Consider the following 22,420-nt stretch of genomic DNA (forward strand, 5'->3'; position numbering starts at 1 on the left):
ATCTACCATTTATAAGCTGGGTGTTCTTGGGTAAGGTACGCTGAGAATTCGTTTTCTAATCTGTAAAATGGGATAATTCCTTCCCCTGGAGCTATAATTAAGACTCAGTGGGGTGATGGTGATGATGGTTGTAAAGTGCTTATTGCAGCACAGGGGACCTCTTTCTGTACCAGATCCTTTATCAAGATTGAGCCAAGCTGAATCCCTATCTTTGTTAAGTCCAAATCGGATTCCCCATTTCCCCATTCCTCAAGGTCTTGTATAGCTTAACTTATAACTTTCTTTTTCTTTTCTTTTTTTTTTTTTTTTTTTTTTTGAGACAGAGTCTTGCTCTGTTGTCCAGGCTGGTGTGCAGTGGCACACTCTTGGCTCACTGCAAGCTCGACTCCGGGGTTCACGCCATTCTCCTGTCTCAGCCTCCCGAGCAGCTGGGACCACAGGCACCCGGTTAATTTTTTTGTATTTTTAGTAGAGACGGGGTTTCACTGTGTTAGCCAGGATGGTCTTGATCTCCTGACCTCGTGATCCGCCCTCCTCGGCCTCCCAAAGTGCTGGAATTACAGGCGTGAGCGCCCAGCAGCTTAACTTAGAACTTTCAAAGCAAGATATTCTGACATTGCTGTTTTGACCTTGAAATTTACACCATGCTTTGAATTTAAGTTTTGTGTCTTTACCCTGCCAATAGTATTTGCTCCAAGAACTAAGTGCATACCACCAGTCTTGAATTCAGTTCATAATATTGCTGCTAAGAATAATGCACACAAAATAAAACAGGCAATGGCAAAAACTGGGCATAGTAAAATTTGTTGGAGATGGGAAATTGACTAAAAGATCAAATATTGCTGGCATCATGAAAAACCACAAAAGAAAACCTATGAAAAATTAGACTTGGCAGAAAGAATGAGAACAAAATAAAATTATAATGGCCAAAACTACATAGAAGAGGTTTTATTATTGACTAGAAATCAATGCAAATATAAAAACTTCTTGTAAAGAATACACAACTGCAAAACTGGCCTTGGTGGAATAAGACTACCAAAGAAAATCTGCAAGTCAGGAGTTGCCGTTGGTAAAATTTGACTTGGCAAAAAAACAATCAATGAACCAAATAGTTGACATAAAATGTACACACAGCACAATTAATCCTGATGAAAATAATTCCAGCAAAGTGAAATGGATTTTTTTAATTCAGAATTGTTTATGCCATGTAAGAAACTGATCAATGACTTAATTTGACTTGATAAAGTTTGCTTTGAGAAATATTGGATGAAAAATGTTGAAAAAAGTCTGACTCATTTTATTGCTTTGAAATATATACAAAAAGCTAGCAAGGTTCAAATAATAGGATTAAAACATCCTATACTCATTTTAAGTATACAATGCTTAGCACCGGCTGGGCACGGTGGCTCAGGCCTGTAATCCCAGCACTTTGAGAGGCCGAGGCGGGCAGATCGTGAGGTCAGGAGTTCGAGACCAGCCTACCCAACATGGTGAAACCCTGTGTCTATTAAAAATACAAAACTTAGCTGGGTGTGGTAGTACATGCCTATAGTCCCAGCTACTCAGGAGGCTGATGCATGAGGCTCACTTGAACCTGGGAGGTGGAGGTTGGAGGTGGAGGTGGAGGTTGGAGACCATGTCATTGCATTCCAGCTTGGGCAACAAAGCAAGACTCCTTCCATCTCGAAAAAAAAAAAAAATGCTTAGCACCACAGTGTTAACAAGTTCATGTTATTTATTAATGTTCTCATGCTTTCATTGAATTTTTAAACCTAAGTATGCTTATTTTCAAACACTCGAGTCTGTCTGTTATTGAATACAAAATGGGTGCTAATTACAAATGGGTCTTATGTATGCATTGTGGGTTGTCTAGCAAGATGGTTTCATAATGGTAGTAATAAGAGCAGCAAGAGAAGAAAATAGTATGGCCATTACCTTTACTGAACTGGTACAGGCGTCATGCTTGGGACTGCGTCCATTAGTGTGTAGCCCTCAGCTGCTACATTTGGATATGGTACAAGTATTAGATTGGTGCAAAAAGTAGTTGCGGTTTTGCTGTTGAAAGTAATGGCAAATATTTAGAAATATTTAGAATATTTAGAAAGTACCTGCTGTTCTGACTGTCTTAATTCAGATGTGTGCTCACCTTTTGGCTCATGACAAGAGCCTTCGAAATTCCTGCATGTTTAGTTTGTGTTGACACATTGCAGATTCAACTCTGACATGTTATTTCTTTATGCTGAGGGTGTCTGTTTGAGTTTCATGGGTTTTGTGCTTCTCTGGTGCCTTATTAGGCTTATAACTCACAGAGCTATGACTTTAAATGTCAGGGTTGTCACCATAACAATGGAGCAAAAAGCAAGTTGTTGACATTCTTTGGACGCAATTTGCAATCCCCTTTATTTTCCTGTAACGTTTTTGTGTTTCCAGGTGACAATTGCCCACCGAACCACAGAACCACAAAGCCCAGAGTTTTAGTTACATACGTGCTGCTCTAGGATCAGTAGTCCTTAGGTCCAAAAGCCATTTCGGATACAGCCTTGGGCAAGCTGGTTCCTTCTCTGAGCCCGGACCCCTGTCCTATAAAGTAAAAGTATTATTACCCTTCATAGGATTGTTGTGAGAATAAAGTATTTACCTTCTTCATACAATCAGAACTTTTCCAAAAACATGGGATCTTTTACATGGCTTAACATGTTTAAAGCTCTCTGTTTATGTTCATCTGATATTTTAACATTTTGTAGAGTAGAAAATACTTCAAGCAGATAAATGAGCTTTATGGCAATTTTTTTTGCCACCATTTAGAAGCTGGTCGTTAATAAATACTAACATGTATTTAGAAGTTTACAACAGAGATTATTCAGAAACAACCACAGGCCCACTACCTGTTTTTATCAATAAAGCTTTAATGGAACATAAGCATGGCCATTCATTCATATATTATCAATAGATTTTTTGGTAAAAGGGCAGAATTGAGTAGTTGCAATAGAAGCAGTATGGCTTACAATGCCTAAAATATTTACTACCTGATTCTTTATAGACAAAATTTACAGACTCCTGGAGCAGAGTTTTATCAATTGTTTTCCATGTCTGTGGATTTAGATATAAGTGTATATTTTGTTAAATATTACAGCAGAGTTTGAGGTGTCTGCTGTAATATTTACGGATGTATACAATCAGGCTCACAGGTAGTAAATGGCAGAACCAAGGATGAATTCCAGCCCACTAACATCACATCCCTACATGATCATTAGAGTATAGCCTTTTGGTCCTTCATAAATTTTACTTTATAAAGATATTTTGCATTGTATAATTGATGTCATGGCCATATTGTTTATCACTCACCATGCACCTATTGTGAGGCAGGTGCTATTCTATCCATTAGGGCACAATAGTGAACGAAAGACTTGCTGCCATCGGAGAACCTGCATTCCGGGCTTTCATGCACCTGCCTCGCAGGCACCAGGGATCTGAATCACACTCATTCCCTCCGTCACTTGACTCACCAGTGGGACCAGATAGGAGTCCTGCAGTTTCAGCAGTGAACCCCAGGGCTTGGTGCCTGCTCTGGAGGTGGGGAATGGGGTTCACAGTTTAGTGGAAGATTGCCTTTAGGGGGCACTCTTGGTTTCTAGAACCTGATATGGACAAGGGATGTAATGAAATCGAGTCTGAATGTTTATTTGCCATGGACTTCTATCTCATGACTTTGCTATAAGGGCTGCAAGTAGGAAATGGGATCTAAGCAAACATAGAGTCCAAAGGTTTCAGGACTTATGTAGATGAGTGAATCTCAAATTTTCTGTGCGTACAGATCACCCGAGGATCTTGTAAAAATGTAGTTTCTGATTTCAAGTCTCTGGGATAGGGCCTAGGACTCAGCATTTAAAACTAGCTCCTAAGAGATGCTCTGAGAACCATACTTTGCATGGCAAGAAATGAGAACAATCTAGGAGCCTCTAAGATCCCTCACATTTGAGGCTAGAAGCATGTAATGTGAGTGGGTTCTCAAACCTAAAAGTCAGGGCTTGGCCATAGACTAAAACTGTGATCACCTCACGTAGACTTGAGACTTTGGCTGGTCGTCATCCTCACCCACAGAAGGCTACAGCTTCCTCCTACCCCAGGTCCCAGCTTCTCCACTTCTCTCCAACTAGCTCCCACTTTTCTTCAATTTCAGGCTCTTTTATGCCTCCAGCCCAGTCCACAGCATGTTCCCTGGTTCAGACCATCCCAATCAGACCCCTAGCAGAGACGCTAAGACATTCATTTGTGGGCCAGGCGAGGTGGCTCATGCCTGTAATCCCAGCACTTTGGGAGGTCGAGGCGGGTGGATCACAAGGTCAGGAGTTTGAGACCAGCCTGGCCAAGATGGTGAGATCCCGTCTCTACTAAAACTACAAAAATTAGTCGGGCATGGTGGTGGTCCCCTGGAATCCCAGCCACTCAGGAGTCCAAGGCAGGAGAATCGCTTGAACCCGGGAGGCAGGGGTTGCAGTGAGCCGAGGTCGCATCATTGCACTCCAGACTGGGCAACAAAGCGAAACTCCATCTCAAAAAAAAAAAAACAACAATTTGCTTGTCTCTCCTCAAGGAGAAGTCAGAAATGGCAGCAACATTCCTGGCACGGGCTCTTCACTCTTAATAATCCCTGTGACTGAATCCCAAGCCTTCCCGGTCTGTCTGCTCAGACTGCACAAGCTGGTGATTAAAGTTTAAAACAACAATTAGACCCTTGATTTTCAAAGCAAATTTGGTTTCTAGACCAGACTTCAGCATTCATTACAATACAGACTAATAAAAACAAATCTGGAGACATAAGCTTTTTAAGCTGTTGTGTTGTAAAATCTGTAACAGCATTAAAACCATTCTGAAAAAAAAAAAGTCATTTGTGACCCCCCCCAGCAAAATACTGTGTGAATGTTCTTTTCTATTTCTCATTCAAGTATATTGCATATATATAAACATAATATGTATAAGTTCATACTGTAATCTTTCTACTTATTATATAATTATTTTCTATGTTGCTACGTGATCTTTGTAAATATTAAAGACTGCACAATATTTCATCTAGTTGTCAAGCCACAATGTTTATAAAATATTTCTCCCTTGGGAAATATTTTAGTGATCTCCTTTTTCCTTTTTCCTTTCTCTCTTTTCTTCTTTCTTCCTTCTTTCCTTCCTTTTTTTTTTCTCCTTCTCCTCCTCTTTGCTTTTCCCCCTACTCCCCTTTTCTCCATTTCTGCTCTCAGAGAAAAAAATTCCATGAACATTTGGTAACCCTCTACTTTATGTTGAATTATTTCCTAGGGTAAATTCTCAGTTAGTCGTAGGAGGAATATTTTTCCCATTCAATATAGTTTGAGAAGCCCAATGACCAAATCATTATGAGTTGCCATTCTCTATGAAAATAGCAAAGGATGACTCCCTAGATACATGTTACATCTGCAGAGAAACTAGGTAATTCTGACATTAATTTCAGTTCCTTACAACTGCCTTAATTCCTGGGGAAGGGTACTGAAATGAGCTCCAGCTGGAGACTAAGTCAGCTCAAGTCACTAAGTCATGGGCTGGTCTTGTACAAATTATTTTCTGTTTCTCTGTTTTTGTAAACTTACAATGTATATGTTGTATATATATTGTATATTTTATAAACATACTCATCACATAAGGTTACTGTGAAACGTATATCTGCTAGGGTATTCACTTCATAAGGGAAGGCTTTTTTTGTCTGTTTTGTTCACTACATACTATATCTCCAGCATCTATAGCAGTGCCTGGCACATGGTGGGCGTATAATAACTGTTTGTTTCATGATTCATTTCTTAAAAGAGCTAGAAAAAGAAATCTTTACTCCAAAGGGTTTGAGACAGTGATTCATAAGTATTTTAAGAATAAATGTATCTTTCACACCTGTGTGCCTATAAATATAATTTCACAAATAATTCTAGTAAGTTCAGAGAATCTAGAAATTTTTTTCCATGTGTACCAGGCAATGCTGGCATTAAACATTTATTTTAAAAATCCTCTAAGTTCTAATTCACTTGACATTATCCTACCAAGTCAAAGAACTGTGAAATAATAAGTAATTCATATCACTGCGTTCATTTCTGATTATGGACTGTCAAAATTGACATTCTTATTCTCATTTTATAGAAGCAAATCTTAGACTCAGAAAATTTCAAAGAGCTTATCCAAAGTGACACAATACTTCAGTAGAGAGCAGGGACTACAACCTAACCTTTCTAATTCAAGTCCAGCACAGTCTGCCTTAAATGCCTCCTACTATCACCCTGTTGATTTGTATAATCTTTGTCTTCTCAGCATTTGATTGATGGCTATTGTTAGTACAGATCATTTGGGCTCCCTTGTAGTGATGGAGGTATTTTCACGACGCAAAGTCTTAGATGATTAAAACAAGGCAGATGCTAATGCCATCCTCACCTTCATCTGGAACTTTCTAACTAGAGTTCTTTAACTTGTCAGCCCTAGTACCTTTTGAGCACCGTGCTGATATAATAAAATAGTGCAAATCAATAGAAACTTTAAACAAGCTTCATCTGTCTTTCTTTGTTACTTTTTTTCTTTCTTCTTTTATTGCTACTTCTTTCTTTGCCACTTTAAAGGGAAAATTGCTATCCCTCTTACTGATTGTACAATTCTGTTTTCTCTGTTTATTCTGGATTATTGGAAATTCAGGTATATCCAGCTTTTCCCAAATACAGCTTTTATTACCCCAAAGAGTAGGAAGCCAATCTCATCTAGATTCACTCAGCAAATCTAGAATCTCCCAAGAGACTCCAAATTTAGTACATTAATTTTTCTTAAGTATAACATTGCTCAGTAACTATGTGGGTGAAGATCTGAAAGTTTTGCAGAACTGTTTCATTTATAAAAATAAAGGTAATGGTATTTTTGCTCAAGCTTTGTGTGGAAGCTAAAACCGTCCCCAAGTTAGTAAGGAAGGCACTGTGGTAGTATCTACTAATGAAAATGTGAGCATAGAGATATAAAATACCTTTTTTTCCCCTTCATTATTATTGCTCATTTCATTTGATTAGCAATTTCTGGACTCACTCAACCTCCATCTATAAAAGAAACCGTCAGTCTTTGCCTATGTCTGGTAAAGCGAACTTCTTGTTCTGTCTCCTCCTCATTCCCTACTTAGTTTCTGTCTTCTCCAACCCTTCTTACATTATTAAAATAATTAACTCTATCACGTGGATTTCTCCAGTTGGACGCATTTGGATTTGTCCTGTGGACACACTGTGAGTACTTTAAGTACTTTTTTTCCTTTTCTTTTTTTCTTTTTTTTTGAGATGAAGTCTTGCTCTATTGGCCAGGCTGGAGTATAGTGAGTGGCACAGTCTCGGCTCACTGCAACCTCCACCTCCCGGGTTCAAGCGATTCTCCTGCCTTAGCCTCCCGAGTAGCTGGGATTACAGGCACCCACCAACATGCCTGGCTAATTTTTTGCATTTTTAGTAGAGACGGGGTTTCACCATGTTGGTCAGCCTGGTCTCGAACTCCTGACCTCAATTGATCTACCTGCCTCGGCCTCCCAAAGTGCTGGGATTACAGGCATGACCACTGCACCCAGCCCACCAATAAGTACTTTAATATGCTGATTTCTTTCCAACAATATGGGAATCAGTTCAAAGCACATCGTCTCTTCCATGCACACCGTCATGGCTGCATTTGCTAGAAGCTTGTACCTCCCTTCCCTTCTTCTCAGTCCTTTGTTCAAGGAATTCTTTCCCTCAAAGAATTCCTAGTCAGAAAGCATATATAAGACATATGGAAATAAATGGATACCAGAATCAACAAGTGAAGTAAATTCCCAGAAAGAAAACACTTATAATAGTATTGATAAGAAGTGGAACTCCATAAAAGAGGCAGAAAGGAAATACCTGAAAAGGTTAAGCAAGCAAGTGATAGCCTGGAGAGGAGACTTACAGAAATGTGTCATAGAAAAGGTGATCTTTGAGGCGAGCTTTTATGAATAGGCAAAATTTGGGTAAAGAGGTGGACCCATTTTTAAGATCGGGGGCCATGAAAAACTCAGGATATATTAGTCAGCAATTAATCCTTACTGTTGTAACAAATAATTACAAAATTCTAGTTGCATGGCTTCAGCTTAACTGCAAAGCAAAGTAGAAAATGGAGAAGCTCCCAGGCATGGCCAACACGCCTGGTCTGTGCTGCACGTGAAGACATCTGAGCACCTGTGACTCCTGCTTTGCCCGCTTTATCATTGCAGTGGGGTTACTGGGAAAGCCTCTCCCATGGTGGTTGACAAGAGGGAAACTTTGGGAAACGTTCTCAGGAGTAACACACATTATTTGCAGGCCTGAAAGATGCAAGGTTGGATTGAGAGAGAAGTTGGGCTGTGGTGTGCTTACAACAGAGATCTCAACTGACCCTGCAGAGAGCTTTAAGATGAGGAGAATGCTTCTGTGTTGTCCTTACTCGGAACAAGGAGCTGAGGTCTTGTGCCTCCACATTGACCAGTCATTGAATGTAGGCTGCTTTCAGGAAGGAGGTATAATCTTGGGAGAGGTGCTCTCTTCAGCAGAAGGCAAAGCCTCTTAGTTTATAGCCGTCAGCCGCCAACATCCCAGTACCTGAAGGAATGAATACTTCAGTTCCAAATAAAGGGATCAGAGAAGCAAATCACACCGTCCTGTGTTTTCATTGAAGTAGCATTTCATAACCAGTGACAACTGTCTTCCCTTTAAAGTAGAGTTTAAATTTAAAGTTGGTGACTTCCTTCTGACTTGTCAAGGAGTGGGCATATGAAATATTTTCCTTTATGGTTATAGCTTCCAAATTATTGGCTATATAGATCCCTTCTTTTAAAGATAAGTGAGATCTCAATCACAATTAACTCTGTAAGTTATTAAAAACCGGTTTGATGATGATCATCATCCTGTGGACACGTTCCATAAGCTTGAGGTCCTATTGTAGGATTAATCATCAGAGCAGTATCTGCAGTCTACAGTTCATTTCTTCTTCTTTTCTTTGTTTGGAAAATTCTCACTCTTCCCCACAAAATTAACTTTTTTGTCAACTCAATAAGAAGATTTCTGAACAGAAATAAAATAACCCTGATTTGTGGTGTTTGCCAGTTACTGTGGTGTAAATACTGACACTGTGGCTCATGCTAAGCTACCAATATGACATCATGGAGTTGGAAGAAATAGTAAAAATCATATATACCTTCTCCAAAACACTCATTGTTCCCAAAACTTTCACCTCGATAATTATGTCCACTGGTATATCAACATGGTACTGGTATAGTAATGATCTATTCCAGGTAGAGACAAAAACAGATAAATGAAACAACAAAAAACTAAATGCCATATAGTTTCATCATCTTCTGCTGGCAATTCGTAAACACCATTAGTGATAAAGTATTTCTCCCACCTGAGATGCCTCATACCTATCCTCACCGCACTTTTGGACACTGGTGTATCCTCTCAAAGGCATTAATAACTATGTTATAATGCAAATATATCATCACGTTATCTTTCTGTGATTTTTCTAACCCAATACACTGTGAGTTCTTCAAGGTTATGTATCTGGGTACACAACACCTCGCCAAAATCCTTGGCATATGGTAGATGCTCAATGCAGGTGCACTAACTTGTTAGTTGAAATGTCAGGTACAAACCTGGTTAACTGAATCAGAACCATGAATTCAGAGGATAGTAGTAAAAAGTCAAGTTCACTAAGTTTCTAAAGAGCTGTATGTTTTGCCTAAGAATCTGTGATTCTCACTGTGGAATGAACCACAGAGACTCTAGAATGTGTCTTTTCTTAAAGGCAATAGAGGCATGCAGTGAATAAAATGCACTGAGAGAAGCCCATAAAACAATATTCGTAAGTACAGAAAAAGGCAATATTAATGCCAGTTTCAGGGGATCTGTTCAAGTTCACTGGAAGGCAGAGTTTTTAGCAATTTTGTAAAGGTTGAACATGTCTTTAGGAGGCAGCAACGAGAGAAAGGTCCAGGAAGAGGGTGTGATGCCGTGGGTAAGTGTGCAGTTACCTTGTGCCGAACTTAACAGGTGAAGAACTCCGTATGTGAATAATGGTGGAAATATGTGGAGTTACAGGTACAACTCTGTAAGGTCATGAGCCTGCACCAGCTAACATTGCATACCAGGCTGTGTATGGACTTCGTCCTTGTGAATCTCGTAAAAGTTAATCATCAGGTCTCAGGAGTTCAGCAACCAACCATCATGAGCTATAGTACTGGTCTGCAGCTCTACCTGAGAGCAGCCCAGAAACCAAATAGGAATATATCAAACATTATCCTAGAGAGAAGGCTCAGTCAAGGATGTGCAGTTGGGACCTGCATATCTTAATTCTCCTGTTCCTGGGGAAGTTATCCAATAGCTACTGAAATACAAGATGGAAGGTATCCTCTCTGTACCATAGCTAAAGGATTGATCACAAAAATGAAAGTGCAATTACAGAAAAATTATCCTTGGGCTATGACTACATTTCATGAGTATTTTATTGCCACCACGACTCATGATTTCAGTTCTTAGGACTGAATATCTCTGCTGAACCCAAATTTAAATCCTTAATATGAGAAGCTGTGCTTTCCAGTCATGTGTCAATGCAAAGTGAGTGGATTGGGGTTTAACTCTGTTGGACTGAGTGCAATTATGTGCTGGGAGGGGACTAACAAGGTAGTCTATGTAACAATACTGTACTAATTATGTGCAATATTTTCACTTTTACTTCTGATCAACCACGAGAGTAGATTGAAGGCTATTGTTCAGTTTGCACTTGAAAATGATGATTTTTTTATACCAGGAGTTTAATATCTGAGTTTTTGTTTAAAGGAAAAACTGTCCGTGCCTTTGAAAGTCAGGGTCATGTTACAGTATTTACTAATTCTCATAAAATACTTTTTTCTGAGCACTGTTGAAAATAAAAATATCGTTATCCTGTCCTTTGAATCATGTCAAGATTGAGTGTACCTCTGGAGAATTATTGGTAGAGACCAAATCAATACCAGTCACTCTTGTCACGTTTCTCTGTGTACTGTGGACAAGTTGCTCAACCTCACTCAAACTCAGTTTTTCTCAACAAAATTTGACATCACCATGTAGGAGGGAGACTCAGTCGCCTTTGTTTTTATTATTAAAAGGAAGCATTGAGTCTAACAGATATGAAACATTTCTGCGTATGCCTAAGAAATTATGAAGTTCATGGGATAAGAATTCTTGGCAATCCAAATAATCTCACATTGTCTCTAATCTGTTATAATGCTGATCTTGCCTCATAACTTTTGTTCTTTGTATTCCTTAAAAAGACCTAAGAGAGCTCAAGATTATGGGGTTGCTGCCAAATATAACACAAGTCTTCTATTTTTATTTTTAAATAAAACTTTGTAATCGGTAAAGTCAAAGAATCAGTGTGTATATGATCACAGTCTATAAAATATTGAACCATGCATAATTGCAGCAGAGTTACCAAGGAAGGCTGTAAGGATGATCTCACTGGTGCAGCCAATACCCCGGTAATCAGTATGGATGCCTGGGTGACAGTTCCTTCCTAACTTTCACAACTTGCCTGACTGGGATGGCCAAGGAAGGCATCTGTGAAGAGGCAACATCTTTAGAGTTTATGTGGGAAGAGCATTCCAGGTGAGACAGATGCTATATACAAAAGCAGGGAAATGTAAAATTTGTTTAGTAAAGAGCAACTAGTTGCGTTGGATCTAAAGTAGATGATTCCAATACAAAAAGGAAATTATAGAAGTTTTCTCAGCTCCAATTTTAGAGAGCCTTTAATATCATGCTAAGAAGGTGGAGTAGACCACATTCTACAAAGAAGAAACAGTATTTTATTTGTTCATTTCTTCTTACAAAAAATATCCACCTAGGACCTACTCTGTACTACCTTAAAGATAACTTTTGAAAAGAAAAATGCTTTATAATGCCTAGTCAAGAAGCGTATCTGGATGGAATGAAGGAGAATGAGACTTCAGGGCAGGAAAGAAGGCAAGTTAGGATGCTATTGGGATGGTCCAGATAAGAGAGAGCACTGTCTTAAGGGTCTGGCTCTTAACAGGAAGAAATAATCTTTGAGACCAAACAGAAAATTGTAGCCTCAAGAAATATTCTTTGTCATCTTAGTGGTTGCTTTAGAATTTGTAGTATACCTCTTTAACTTATCACCGTTTGCTTTAAATAATATTATAGCATTTCACATATAGTATAAGAACCTTACAATAAAACACCTTCATTTTCTCCTTTCCCAGCCTTTGCACTACCGCTCCTCTGGTTTTTATCATACGTTATCATACATTGATATCATAGTTGATATCATAGTTGATCATACATTATAAACTCCACATTACATTGTTACTATTTTTTACTTTAAACAATCAATTTTCCTTCTAAGACATAGAAAAAAAAAGCATATTTTTTCACATATCCACCATTTTCTTTGCTCTTCGTTCCTTTGTGTAAATTCTTATTTCCATTCAATATTATTTTTCTTTTGGATGAAGGTCTATTGAATATTTCTTACAGTGAGGTTTTGCTGGTGATGAATTCTTTTGCCTTTTGTATATGCATCTGAAAAAGTCTTACCTTTGCTTTCAATAACGGGAGATATCTTCACTGAATACAGAATTCTGAGTTGACACATTTTATTTTTCTTTGAGCATTTCAACGGTTTACTCCACTATCTTCTGACTTGCATTGTTGCTAACAAGACGTCTGCTGTCGTCCTTCTCTTTTTCCTCTGTGTGTCATGTGTCTTTTTCCCTCTAGCTGCTCTCAAGAATTTATTTTTACTACTGATTTTGAGCATTTGATTATGATAAGAAACATTTCGAGTGGAGAATCAAGGGAACATTGAAACAGATAAGATGTGAGTGCTGGGAAAAAAGGTTAATTGTGAGACTACACAGCTTAATCTAAACTAGCCATTTCTTATTTGAGGCCAATAATAACAGTCTCTTCAGGTACAGGACAAATGTCATGACAGAATGTACTTTAAAAGAAAAATAATAGCTAACACTTGAAGAGTGCTATATATAGCCATGTGTGTGGGTGTGTATATATACATACACATATGCATATATATGCACATACACACCCACACACACATATAAAGATACTGTTCATATATATAAGATCTAACTTCTAAGATATATAAGATCCTATTCTAACATATATAATATGTTACATATATTAGAATATACATTTGAACAGTATCTCATACAAAGTGTATTTATACAAAGTAGGTGCTCTTTAAATGTTAACTGTTATGTAAACGTACACATACACATTTTATACTTAAAACAATCCTATGATGTAGGTAGTATTATAATCCTCATTCTACACGTTTGTTTTTAAGATGGAGTTTCACTCTTGTCTCCCAGGCTGGAGTGCAATGGTGCGATCTCAGCTCATTGCAACATCCGCCTCCCAGGTTCAAGTGATTCTCCTGCCTCAGGCTCCAGAGTAGCTGGGATTACAGGCACCTGGCACCATGCCTGTCTAATTTTTGTATTTTTGGTAGAGACAGGGTTTTGCCAAGTTGGCCAGGCTGGTCTCGAACTCCCAACCTCAGGTGATCCACCTGACTCAGCCTCCCAAATTATAGGTGTGAGCCACCGTGCCTGGCCTAATCATATTACTTCTAATCCTTAACATAACAGCCCATGTTTCCACTGTTTTAATCCGTGTTTCTTTTGACTTTGAACCATTCTTGGCCAATTACTTAACCTACCTGTGTCTCAGTTTCTTCATTTGCATCATGAAGCTAATAACAGTAATTACCAAAATGCTGTTTTGAGTATTAGATGAGATAATTCATTTGAAAAGTGCTTAGCATAGCACCAGACCCAGGGAGAGACTGAGGAGGTGATACTGTTATCACTGTTGTTTTATGCTTTTTTCTGTCTGGGAGTTCCTACTTGGTTCATTCAAAGCATCCACACTGTCCCACAAAGCCAAGCTAGCATGCAGCCTACTGCCCTGATCATGCAGTCACAATCTCTGTTTCTGCTAACAGTCAGTAAACACAATTTAGCATCTCGATGGGTTTCATTGCTCCACACAGGCTCATTTAGACTTTTCAACTAGATTAACTCATCACTCATTCGATTCAGATGTTGTCTGAGCACACAGCAGGTGCCAAGGACTGTTCTGGTTTACCAGGGTTAGAAAGGTAAATAAGAAAGATAAAAGTTAAATCCCTGCCTCGTGGATCTTATGTATGGGGGCGGGGGAGACAAACAAAAATAGAAATCAGTGAAATCTGTGGTATGATAGATGAAAACAGGGACACAGATACAAATAAAGCACCGAAGGGAAATAGGAAGTGTTGGGGATATCCGATATTTTGAATATTGAGATCTAGGAAGACTTCACTGTGTGGGCAGGATTATCTCACCTGTTTCCGAAGAGAGGAAATTGATGCTCACAGAAAAGAGGTGAAGGTTTTCATTTCATGCAGCATTGGTTTAGAGACAAGACAGAAACCAAGATTCTCCAGCTTACAGTCCAAGACTTATTTCTACAGCGGGCAGAAGCTGAACCCTATTTGTGCTCCTAGGTGCAAGGCAATAGTCCTGTAGTCCTCATCACCATTTCCCACGTCTAAAACTGCCTTTATCTATCTCGTCTCAGTTCTTCTCACCTTAATAACCTACTCTTGCTGTATCTAAAAAGTTTTAATGATCCATTGGCATAAGAATTTCCGGCTAACTCAAGCCAGTTGAGTGGCACCAGGGTAGGATAGACTCGACCGTACCTTCATGCAAGTTAGAAACAGCCATCCCCTTAGGGCATACACTTGCAGTGCCCGTGGGCATATGGTTGCAGAACACCGGGTAAATTTCAGCCCTCAACCACTTCCTGCAAGGACTTTAGTGCAGCATACAACCTTTACCACCATAAATGGAGCCTCGACACCTCCCCTGATGCATTTTTATATTTCACACATCATTTAACTAGTGAAAGTCGCATAATAGGTACTCAGTGAATCACGGATGATTGAATTCTTTCTCATTTTTCATTTCCTATATGATTGAGATCCTTTATATTTCAGTTCATGGTAAAGGACAAAAATTGTTTGTCAAATATTGATTGAGCACCTACTATATGCCAGGCACTGGTCTAGGCACAGGGGGTACAGCTGTGGAAAACTGACAGAAATTCCTGCATTTACGGGGCTTACATTTATAATATATATTTATGTATCATTTTTCTTTTCTTAATGGAAGAGTATATATAGGTATGTGTATATACATACATGCACATATACTGTATACTATACATATATATACTTATGTATACATATACACATATGTACTTTATGTGTATTATATATAGTATATTGTATACATGCTTATATATGTGTAGTGTATATAGAACATCATATATATGCTTATATACTCTGTGTATTATATATAGTAATATATATTTTTAGTATGTTAGATTGTTATGTTGCAGGAAAAAAAAGAGTAAAATAAAGCACAGGAAGGGGAATGAAGTTTTAAGGATGTTTTAGAAATACTGGGTAGAGGCTGAGTATGGCGGCTAATGCCTGTAATCCCAGCACTTTGGGAGGCCGAGGCACATGGAATCACATGAGGCCAGGAGTTTGAGACCAGACTGGCCAACATGGCCAAACCCCATCTCTACTAAAAATACAAAAATTAGCTGGGTGTGGTGGTGCATGCCTGTCATTGCAGCTGCTGGGGAGGCTGAGATAGGATAACCAATTGAACCTGGGAGGCAGAGGTTGCAGTAAGCTGAGCTCATGCCCCTGCACTCCAGTCTGGGAGACAGAGTGAGATTCCATCTCAATTTTAAAAAAGGAAATCGTAGGTAGAGTGGCCAGGGCAGGGCTCATATAGTAGGTAACTTGTGAGGAAAGGTCTGAGGAAAGTGAAAGAACTGCTATGGAAGACCGAACAAAGGCCCTAGGTTTTTCACATTCTAATCCTTGGAACCTGTGAATATGTTACTTTATATGGCAAAATAGACTTTGCAAATGTGATTAAGTTAAGGATTTTGAGATTTGGTTATTATCCTGGATTATGTTTTGGGTCCAATGTTATCAGCACAGTCCTTATGAGAGGGAGGCAATGTGTCAGAGCCAGAAAGGGATTTGAAGATGCTACACTGCTGGCTTTTAAGATGGGGGAAGGGTCCATGAGCCAAGGAATGTAGGCAGCCTTTAACAGTTGGAGAAGGCAAGGAGAACTTCTCTTGTACAGCTTCCAGAAGAAACACAGTTCTGATAACACCTTGATTTTAGCACAGGAAGATCTATTTGGGATATTTGACCCCCAGAAATGTGAGAAAATAAATGTGTTGTTTTAAGTCACTAAGTTTGTTAGGACTTGTTATAGCAGCCATTGCAAATTAATACAGCAATGTGGCTATCTAGCGGGAGACATACCCAGGCAGGCAGAGCAGCAAGTCTGCAGGCCCTGAGGTGGGGATGGGTCTGGTGTGCTCCAGGATGCCAGTGTGCCTGGACTGAGCTGGAGTGAGTCAGGGGAGCTTGCAGTAACAGGGGCAGAGTGCAGATGACATGAGATCACATGACACACTGTAACCCAGAATAAGGACACTGGCTTCACTCCGGGTGCTAGGAGATCCCACTGGAAGCTATGAAGCAGAGGAGGGACATCGCCCAGTTCATGTTTTAACAGGACCACTCTGGCCACCCTGGGAGAGGTTGGTGAGGCAGAGGATGTAGAGGCATAGTCAGAAGCTGTGGAGCAGTTAGCAGGATTGTGCTATGATCCAGGAAAAGACGATTTTGGCTTGGACCAAGGTGGTGGGAGTTAGATAAGTGTAAGAGGGTGAGAAACACTTATATTGTGAATGTATTGTGGATCGGGAGGAGCTCATTAACCAGAAAAGGATAAATTTGGGGTTGAACTGGAAGAGATAGTGAATAAAATTTGTTAATTAAACTTTTTTTTTTCTTTTTTGAGATGGAGTCCTGCTCTGTCACCCCAGCTGGAGTGCAGTGGCAGGATCTGAGCTCACTGTAGCCTTTGCCTCCCTAGTTTAAGCAATTCTCCTGCCTCAGCCTCCCGAGTAGCTGGGATTACAGGAGCGTGCCACCACACCCAGCTAATTTTTGTATCTTTAGTAGAGATGGGGTTCCACCATGTTGGCTAGGCTGGTCTCGAACTCCTGACCTCAAGTGATCCACTCACCTCAACCTCCCAAAGTACTGGGATTATAGGCATTAAACCTTTTTTTTTGGAGACAGAGTCTTACTCTGTTGCCCCAGATGAAGTGCAGTGGAGTGAACTCAGCTCACTGCACCCTCTACCTCCCAGGTTCAAGCGATTCTCCTGCCTCAGCCTCCTGAGTAGCTGGGACTACAGGCATGTGCCACCACACCAGCTAATTTTTGTGTTTTTAGTAGAGATGAGATTTCACCATGTTGGCCATACTGGTCTTGAACTCCTGACCTCAAGTGATCCACCCACCTCGGCCTCCCAAAGTGCTGGGATTACAGGTGTGAGCCACCGTGCCTGGCTAATTAAACTTTTAATGTGGAAAGACAGCACATGCAGGAGATAAGAGGTAGAGTGGGTGATGGTCCAGACTGTGAGTGGAATGGCCTGGGTTCAAATGCTGGCTTCTTTACTTACCAGAGGTATGTATGTCCTTGAGCAGAGTGTTCAACCTTTCTGTGCCTCACTTTCCTCATCTGTAGTATGGGATACATCACAGAAATTGTGTATCAAAGGGGGAAAATGTTTGCAAGACCTAGTGCCTAATTCACAGTAAGTGCTCTCTTGTTTTCTAGAACACATTGATTTTTAAAGAAATTTTTCTACTTGTAAAACAGTCAAAGAGTTCACTATGAAGTATTTGTGAACAAATGAAATAAAAAATTACTCCTTTCCTGTGGGGATAGTCCACAGAATAGCTGGGATGCTGACAAATTTCTCTTGGTCCCATAATAGATTTTTCAGAGCTTCATTATCAAACAGTTGCTGTGTTTGCCAATGCTGACTTTGAAAAAGGAGACTGGTCCTTCTATCTTTTAAAGAAGAATAAGTATTACATGACCATTGAATATTTATAGCACTCTCTTCTCTTTTTAAAAGCTGTTGTTGTTTTACCCTCCTAACATCAAAACTACTGGGCCCAGGGAAACCTTAGATGTGGGAGAATATCAAATGTGGAGCTTTTCCTTCTTTTTCCTGGTGGATCTGACACACCTTTGAACCTTCAAAGAACACAGTAATCAATGACGTGGGGAAACGTGAGACATTGCGTACATTATTGTGAAGAATTTATTAATGTAAACTGCGTGGTGTGGAACAGAGGTTGGGGCTGAACGAAAACGTGAGGCTCTGTAATCAAGCAAAAACCACAGAGCAGAAAGAGGAGAGAGGCCAGTGAAAGACACTTCGCTGATTCGGGACTTCACTACAGAGAGCCACAAAAACGAGAGATGATCGTTTAAGTAGGTTAAGGTAACCCTAGTATTTTAATTAAAATGTCTTTAGCAAAAAAGGAAGAAGAATAGTACTTGAGGTTTGGGGGAGGCGTCAATGAAAGAAGAAATTTACAGGGGGGGAAATGGTGTAATTTAGATTAAATATTGTGAATAATTCCTTAAGCAGAATAATGTTGAATTTCAATCATAGGAGATATTAAGAATTGGTTGAACAAAGGGGGCGATTGACTTTGGCGGTTAGTATGGGAGACAGCTTTCTAATTTTAGACTTTGCAGCCATAACATTAAGAAGCTAACGACCAAAAATAAGCCATGTAGATAAAACCAGGAGAAATAAGGATCTGAAAAATGGACCAAATCGATCGAGTTCTGGCAATGAGTGCTTCCTTTTCGCAAATACAAGGACAGTGCTCTGCATCTTCTTCCTCTGTCATTTTATCTGAGAAAGGAACGTGCCATTCTTTTCTCTCTCTCTCGGCATTCCTTTTTTTAAATTTTAAGTTCTGGGTTACACGCCCAGGATGTGCAAGTTTGCTACATAGGTAAACATGTGCCATGGTGGTTTGCTGCACCAGTCAACCCATCACCTGGGTATTAAGCCCAGCATGCATTAGCTATTTTAAGGGGAGGATTGATTTCACCCTTGTTGGAAAAGTCAGTTTGGGGCCTGCTCTCCCTGGGATTACCATAAGATTCTACTTGAGAAGCTGAGTCTTCCTAAGATTGAAAAAATAAAGAGACCCCTGGTTTTGCATTCGATACAAAGTCAAACACTGTTTTTCTCTGAGTCTGTCCTGGAATAACCCAGTGACATCCACCACCATCTCCATCTCCCCTGGAACCACCACATGTGAGGTCGGAGCTCAGTGCAGGGTGGCTACACCACCCACATCAACAGCCAGCACTGCCTTCTGCCAGTTAATGTGGCAATTGGGCTGCCAGGGAGAGAAGAACAGTGTCCCTTCCAGTCCGGTGATTAAATGCCTCAGGTGTTAGGTAAAACCCCAAGGATTTTCTCTTCTCTGGGGCCACCTCAGGAGAGGGAAACTCAAAAAACTCCCTTGGGAAAAAGAAAAAAGAGCTTGCCATGTGATATTAGATATCATGCATTAAATAAACACTACTTGTTAAAGTTAAAAAAATAAAGCCTGCATTTGCATGGTAATGGGACCTGGCAGATGAAACCAGAAGTTGATAGAAACTACCCCCAAATCACCATCTAACCTGTACTGAAGAATGACACACATAACGTACAACAGGCACCCATTGTTGTGCGTGTGTATGTCTGTGTGTATCTGTGTGTTATCAGGCAGGTAATGAAGACCAGGAGGGAGAAAGGAGTGAGTCAGCAAAGATGGTATCCCAGTTAGAGAAATGACACAATGAAGGCATGAAGTCACGATACAGTGTGGCATGTTTAGGCAACACAGATGTGGTTGGAACCACAAAAGTTGTGATCAGAGAAATGTGTTGGAACAGTGTCCTGCCTTTGAAAGGTTAAATTTGTTGCCAGTGATGATTTTATTCTAGTGATTGGTGATTTGTCAATATGTTACAGGATTTTTAAAATGTTCATAGCCTTTCATCCAGTAATACCACTTTTGCTAATCTATTCTAAGGAATTCTCATTAGAGAAAAACAAGCAAGCAAATGAAACTCTACCCACAATGCCACTTTATTTGTCTTTTATTTATAGTAAGAAATAATTGGAAGCACTTAACATACAAGTAGGCTGGGCACGGTGGTTCACGCCTATAATCCCAGCACTTTGGGAGGCCAAGGTAGGTGGATCATGAGGTCAAGAGTTCAAAACCAGCCTGGCAAACATGGTGAAACCCTGTATCTACTAAAGATACAAAAAAATTAGCTGGGCATGGTGGCACGTGCCTGTAATCCCAGCTACTTGGGAGGCTGAGGCAGGAGAATAGCCTGAATCTGGGATGCGGAGGTTGCAGTGGGCCAAGATCATGCTATTGCACTCCAGCCTGGGTGACAAGGTGAGACTCCGTCTCAAAAAAAAAAAAAAAGAAAAAGAAAAAAGAAGCATATCAAGGGAATGGTTTATACATGTTGATACATCCACAGGCTGTATTGTGCAGCAACTAAAATTGTGTTTACAGAATCTGTGACACGGGAGGAAAGAAAACTTGGGAAGCATCATTCATTTAAAAAACCAAAATACAAAGTTGCTCACAGCCTTCCATTTCAACTTAAGCAAAAAGTGTATTACAACCTGGAAGGAAGTCAACTAAAATGCTATTCTGTTTGTCTGATACAGGATTGTAAATAAATTTACTTTTCTTCTGTGTTTTAATATATTTTTCGGAGTTTCTCTGATGAACCTATTCTATGTAGAAGAACTTTTTTAGTAAAAGTATAATCTGGTGTGGTAGTATGAGCCCAATATATAGGCCATCCCTCCTAGCAAATGCTAAGTTAAAACTCTGGGCAACGCACACTCAAGTGCATGCTGGCACACACCCCACACACAGACACACACTTAAGTGCATGCATGCACACACCCCACAGACACACACTCAAGTGCATGCAGGCACACACCCCACACACAGACACACACACTCAAGTGCATGCAGGCACACACCCCACACACAGACACACATTCAAGTGCATGCAGGCACACACCCCACACACAGACACACACTCAAGTGCATGCAGGCACACACCCCACACACAGACACACATTCAAGTGCATGCAGGCACACACCCCACACACAGACAGTCACACACACACATTTGAAAACTGTGAAGAGCAAACCAAACCAGTTGGATAGGTGGATTAAGGGAGTCACAACTTGGAGAAATGGTTTCACTGAGGAGAGTTTCCTACCTTGGGTTATTTTTTTTCTTCTTTGGCTTTGCCTTGGGACTGGGTTCTAGTCATACTGCAGGGAGCTGGCCAGGCAGGTCACTAAGACTCCCATTGAATTTCCAACTTTCTGGCCAGAGAAACCAGGAAAAGGGACCCCTATGGGGAAATCTTGAAAAAGAAAGAGTTCGTTGTTGTTTGTGGTGGTGGTGGTGATTCTCTCCTCAGCTAGTATACTTTGGTGCATAACAGGTGCTCAGTAAATACTTGTTGAGTAAATGAATTAAATTTTTGAGAAAAAAAAAAACATCTTGGAGATTGACGCACTGTGTCCCAGGTAGACCAATGCAGCCAGCCTTCTTTCCAGTACAGGACGAGTTCTGTTTCTCCACTTGACACCAGAGGAAGTAGTTTGCATTTAGGAGCTTTTCATCTGAAAAACAGGGAAACTCCTGTGTTTACACACTAGAGTCCTCTTCAGTGCAATGAGCATTCACAGTATGAGAGGCTGAGGAGCTGAAAGCAGGTGAAGAGACAGATGAATTCTCTTTCTCACTGTGTATTGATTCTGGGGCATTTGCTTATTGGGTGGAATTTTAGGTGGGGTTTTTATTTATTTATTTATTTATTTTTACAATCACGTAATTCATTCTCTGCTTTGACTTTTTGTCCTTCTTTTTCTTTCTTTTTTTCTTTTTTTTTTTTTGAGATGGCGTCTCTCGCTGTTGCCCAGGCTGCAGTGCATTGCTGCGATCTCAGTTCACTGCAACATCCACCTCCCAGGTTCAAGCAATTCCCTGCCTCAGCCTCCCGAGGAGCTGGGATTACGGGCACGCACCACCACACCCAACTAATTTTTGTATTTTTACTAGAGACGGGGTTTCACCATCTTGACCAGGCTGGTCTTGAATCCCTGACCTCGTGATCCACCTGCCTTGGCCTCCCAAAATGCTGGGATTACAGGCGTGAGCCACTGCGTCCAGCCCCTCTTTTTCTTTTTATCTCTTTCTCTTCCTTCATTCCCCGGGTGTGTAGTTAAGACCATGGTTGTGAAGTAGCCACACAATGCACCTCCGCTATACACTGTGCTTGTGGCAATGGAGGAGGCAAAGGACC

At 40.2% G+C, this 22,420-nt stretch overlaps 2 protein-coding genes across 4 annotated transcripts in view; one reads left to right on the plus strand and one right to left on the minus strand.

Annotated features, from left to right (window-relative positions):
• Positions 1–22,420, minus strand: part of MPHOSPH6 (M-phase phosphoprotein 6) — a 1,084,238-nt gene that overhangs the window by 933,936 nt on the left and 127,882 nt on the right. The window contains exon 1 of one of the 2 annotated variants that reach the window (XM_050775056.1): positions 4,894–4,899. The exons of the other annotated variant lie outside the window; for it this stretch is intronic. The gene's annotated coding sequence lies outside the window, so the exon portion shown is untranslated. Of the gene's footprint in view, positions 1–4,893; positions 4,900–22,420 lie in introns of those variants that run through there. 2 annotated transcript variants of the gene reach the window in all.
• The window catches only part of CDH13 (cadherin 13), a 1,164,483-nt gene that overhangs the window by 455,476 nt on the left and 686,587 nt on the right, over positions 1–22,420 (plus strand). The gene's annotated exons all lie outside the window — the stretch shown is intronic.

Source organism: Macaca thibetana, chromosome 20 (genome assembly GCF_024542745.1).
Source record: "Macaca thibetana thibetana isolate TM-01 chromosome 20, ASM2454274v1, whole genome shotgun sequence".
Taxonomy (NCBI): Eukaryota; Metazoa; Chordata; class Mammalia; order Primates; family Cercopithecidae; genus Macaca; species Macaca thibetana.